The 4,915-nt window shown below is 56.8% G+C and overlaps 1 long non-coding RNA gene across 1 annotated transcript; it reads left to right on the forward strand.

Annotated features, from left to right (window-relative positions):
* Positions 1–574: 574 nt before the first annotated feature.
* LOC127484841 (uncharacterized) lies at positions 575–4,677 on the forward strand. The gene is made up of 3 exons (XR_007912012.2): positions 575–693; positions 804–948; positions 1,137–4,677. It is a non-coding gene; the product is annotated as an uncharacterized lncRNA (long non-coding RNA).
* Positions 4,678–4,915: the final 238 nt, after the last annotated feature.

The raw sequence follows: 4,915 nt of genomic DNA on the forward strand, positions 1-4,915 counted from the left end.
GGAATTCAGCCCAGAAGCGCAGGAGCGCGTGTCCTCATGTGCTAACAGGCGTTGGAACCACACCACCTGGGGTCCCCTCCGGCCGCTGTCACCAGCTTTGCATCTTCGGGCCTTGAACCTCACCTTTCCCTGCCTGAGAGTCCTCATCCAGCGGAGCAGGATAGCTTCGGCTTGTCTCACAGGTTGTCTTGACAGTCGAATGAGCCTGCAGGAAAAGAACTTAGAATGGTGCCCGCACATAGTGTTAGGAAAAGAGTTGCAGATTGGTGCCGCCTCACACGGGGCACCATAAATGTTAGGAAAAGGGGCTCGGAATAGAGAGGAGGCAGTGTACGAATTGACAGCCAGACCGAATTTATTCAGAGAAAATAAATCCGTACAGGTGGGTGACCAACTGCCCACGTGCACATTGAAGGAACACGGGGCAGAAGGCCCTGACCCCCAGGGGCCCGGCCTTTTTATATCTTAGGAGGGCTAGGGGTAGGGGTGGGGGTGGGGGGCAGCAGGTGGAGGGGAATTCCTGGAACTGGGCGGGGCCTTGGGAACCAGGAAAAGAATGCAGGGTGGGGCATGAAGGCAATAGGGTGTGTGACCCAACTGAGATTCAGGGGCAAGGATTATATCGCAATGTTTATCGGTCTCTTGGGCAGTGAGCAAGAATGGCTGAGGCTTCTGTCTTTGTTCCATCACATAGTAAGTGCTCACCTAAAGTTACTCGTAATGTCTTTGGTTCTTCCCTTCAGAACCTTCTAGAAGTCTCCATGTCTTCCCCCTGAAACTGCCTGTTACCTGCTTTGATTTAGAAAAGCTTGGGATCAGGGATGAAGGCGGCATGAAAAAGGCATCTGTGTGGAAATTTCTGAAGTGGATCCTCCCAAGACAGAGCTGCACTGGCCAATCCCTGCTTCGTGCGTCATTGGGCTGCACCGAACCAAGGGAACGAATGAGGTAAGCAAGGCCATGGAGGCTGTGCGTGTGTCTGGTTGTGTGTTTGTGAGCGATGGAAGGGGGGAAGGGCTGGATTTGCACCCCCCCCCCCGACTTAAAATTAGCATGACTGCACTGTAGATCAGGCCATTTAGGCCGATTTTTGTTTTATTTTATATTTTGCCACGCACCTTGTTTCTAACACACAGGTTCGTTAGTGCCGGGCAACCCCATGACAAGGAAAAGAAGGCAGCGAGCTCAGAGCGAAGCGGTGCTACGTGAATCATTGACATCTCAAACGAACTTGAGTTCTGTGCCCACTCTCTTTAACGCCACCCCTTGTCTCGGCAGAGCAGCACTGCCCGGGCCCCGTTACCTCCTCCCTCGCCTTCTACATCATCTTGGGGTGCAGAGGCTGCTGTCCGGGCTGCTTTGGGAGCCACAGCGGCTACACGTCAGTGTTTATGGGTTCAGGGTAGACAGAACAGCCAGTTGGAAACAGCAGCAGGAAAGTCCCTTGGCTGAAAAATATACCCCCCACTGGCCTGTGGTAAATGCCTGAGATTCCACCATTAGCAATGCATTCCTTTGGCTACGTCACACCATTCTGGGGCCACAATTTTAAAGTGAAAATGCCCCTCTGGGGAGTCACGTGTGAAGGCCCTGACACTTTGGACAAATGAATGTTTCAGATGGTTTCTGGGAGAAGAGGTGAGCGCTGGCTGCCTCGCTGGTGGCAGTGTGGCTGCGGTTGGGAGAGGAGCATGGAACGGGTGGGGGCCTGGAGGGCTGTGGGAAAATTTGGACAGCTGAGTCATCGCGATGCTTTGAAAGCCTGGCGTTGAAGGTTTGACCCCGCCCCCCCATTCCAACGAGAGGTGCGAAGTGCAGCCCATCTGAGACCACCTGCCCGCCATCCCCAGTAAGTAAGTAAAGCTTCCAGAACAATCCATCCACCCACCTGCTACCACGGACAGACCTGCCTCTAGGCCCCGCCCACTGCCTGATTCCCAAATTGTGAAGTGTAGCAAAAAGGTGCAAAAATAGCTAACTGTTCCAGGCGCTTCTGGGAACTGGGGGTGGGGGCGAGCTGGGGCTGGAGTCCTGGGCAGCAAGAGGCTGCTTTACCAGGAAGCGAATCCCTGGAGGCCCAGGAGAGCAGGGCGTGCCTGCACGTGAGCCTGTGTCACCTGTGTGCCAGCCCGCAGAGCCCCCTGCACGCCCAGGGCTGCCGGGGGACGCGGGAGGGACTCCACCTGCTCTTGCTTTCCTGGAGAGGGCGCTGAGCTTCCGGCGACAAGGCGACTGGCCTCTCACAGCCACAGGGCTGGCTCTTGGACCCGTACAGAAACCGGGGACAGCGGTGGGGTGGGGGTGTGCAGAAAGCATGGGTGGGAGTTCAAAAGCCAGGAAGGCCTGGTTTCAAACCTGTGTCCCCGAAAGGAAGCGGGGTGGGAGGGCAGGTACGGTGGGAAGAATTACTGTGCTCCTAATGTTGTATTTATGAGATACACCCAAATACATACATACATGCATACATACATACATACAAACATACGTAAACTGTCCACAGTCCCCAGGGTGCTTCCCCTGTCTCAGGCCCAATGCAGGGGGTGAGCAGCGCAAGGCAGCCGGGCCACTCACTGGCTGAGCCCCACCTAGAGGCCTGTCACAAGGTAATCTTTTTTTTTTTTTTAATTTATTTGAAAGGCAGAGTTACAGAGAGGCAGGGAGAGAGAGGGAGAGAGAGAGAGAGAGGTCTTCCATCCGCTGGTTCACTCCTTAGATGACCACAATGGCCGGAACTGCGTTGATCTGGAGCCAGGAGCCAGGAGCTTCTTCCAGGTCTCCCACGCAGGTGCAGGGGCCCAAGGACTTGGGCCATCTACTGCTTTTCCAGGCCACAACAGAGAGCTGTATGGGAAGTGGAGCAGTTGGGACTCGAACTAGCGTCCTTATGGGATGCTGGCACTGCAGGCGGTGGCTCCACCGTTACGCCACAGCACTGGCTCCGTCAGGCAATCTTTTCACTCACAGCTGAGCAAGTTCTGTTAGCACATCGCTGTCGTTGTGGACAAGCAGAGAGAGAGGAGCTGGGAGTTTGAGAACACCACGGACAGAGACTTTGCAGCCCCACAGCAGGTACCTGCCGCACAGGTGCACCCCACATCCCCCCTTCCCTTGCTCCCCCCAACCCTTCCTTTCAATTCTCACCAAGTTTGGGCACCTGCAGAAGTAGTCCCTGAGAACAAAAATGGAGCAATTTGGGAGGAGATACAGTGGAGTGGAGGAGGGGAGAAGAGGAAGGATGAGGAGCTGGGAGCACTCAGGGGACACCCGGCTGCAGAGTCACCCTTTCAGCTCTGTCTCTTTCCCTCTGTGCATCTCATGACCTCGGGGCCTGCAGTCCTGTCCCCTGCCACGTGGTGTAAACCATCCCTGGCCCTGTGCTCAGAGCAGCTGGCCCAGGGCCACCACTGCCCCGCCCCCCACCTTCGGCAGGCTGAAGACCTCCCCCAGCCGTGCCAAGCCTCCATGTCTGGGCGAAGCTGAGCCCAGCTGGCACCGCAGTGGCCAAGCCTTGACGCAGAGCGTGAGGTTTGTTTGCATTTTCTGTTTCTCGCGGCTCGGGCTCTCTGAGGAGCAGGAGGCGCTGGGGAAGCTGTCATTTGCTAAACAAGCGTTCATCTTCACGTCAATCCCGAGAGGCAGGTGGAGCTGTCGCGTCAGAGCACGCGCTGTTGTGAGGCGCCAAGGCTGGCAGGGCACCACGCGGGATTTGCACCGTCTCGCCAGGCACAGCTTCCAGCCATTGACCGCCTGTCCGCTGCTGCCCTGTGCGCTCTGTCTGTCCCCAGCCTCCTCTCTCAGACAGGATCTCAAAAAAGTGGCATTGCCTCGGGAGGAAGGCGAACCCGGGCTTGGCTCTGTCACTTCCCTCCATTCAACAAGTATTAATGAGTCTCCCTTACGCCCTTAGCACTGTTAGGGTCTGGGGATATAGTGATAGATACTGGGGTCTTGTGAACAGACAGCAATGCCCGAAAGCTGGCGCTCTAGACGTCCCTTACTGCAGAAAGGGCTGTGTTGCTGGATGAAGCTTGCAATCTGTCACCACAGCCGTCTCGCTGACACTGACACAGGCCCCAGCATTCGTCTCCCGCACGCGGCTACAGGCACAGCTGAAGACCATTGGGCTTCTGGGAGGTGCTTCTGCTGGCTGGGCTGCCTCCCAGAGGGGGCCCCAGAAGAGACTGAGTTCCCTCGCCCCAGGCCTGGACTCTTTGCCCCAACTCGACAATCAGATTCGTCACTCTCTTTGTCTCCGGGGAGTGTGTGAGACGGGACCTCCGCGGGGCGAAACGTGACTGAGCAAGTTCCCGCGGGGGGCACCTGCAGCTCTGTCCTGCTGCGGACGCCGGGAGGTGGTGAGGACCTCACACCTAAGAGTTATCCTGTGGTGGGGGGCAGGGCATTGGGGCACAGCGGGTTGCACTGAAGCCTGGGGCGCCAGCATCTTTTATGAGTGCTGGTTCATTTCCGGCTGGGAAAGCAGTGCAAGATGGCGAGATGACTCACTCTTTGGGCTCCCGCCCCCTGTGTGGGAGATTCGGATGCAGTAACTGGCTCCTGGCTCCTGGCTCCTGGCTCCTGGCTCCTGGCTCCTGGTCTGGGCTAGCCCTGGCTGTTGCAGCCTCATGGGGAGTGAACTAGCAGATGGAAAGATGTCCTCTCTCTCTCTCTCTCTCTCTCTCTGTAATTCTGCCTTTCTACTAAATAAATCTTAAAGAAGAGTTATCCCAGCAGAGGGCCGCAGGAGCCCCAAGTCACTCAGCCCCTGGTGGGAACAGTCAGCTATACCAGCCTAACCCAGGGCCGCCCAACAGCCTCGGGAGGCTGGAGAAAACCCCAGAGGCTGGCATACAGCAGGCGCTCAGAAAAGGCTACTTCTGGTCATCGTCGGCGCTGTAGGCAGCTCCGGGTAAGC

This window comes from Oryctolagus cuniculus, chromosome X (genome assembly GCF_964237555.1).
Source record: "Oryctolagus cuniculus chromosome X, mOryCun1.1, whole genome shotgun sequence".
Taxonomy (NCBI): domain Eukaryota; kingdom Metazoa; phylum Chordata; class Mammalia; order Lagomorpha; family Leporidae; genus Oryctolagus; species Oryctolagus cuniculus.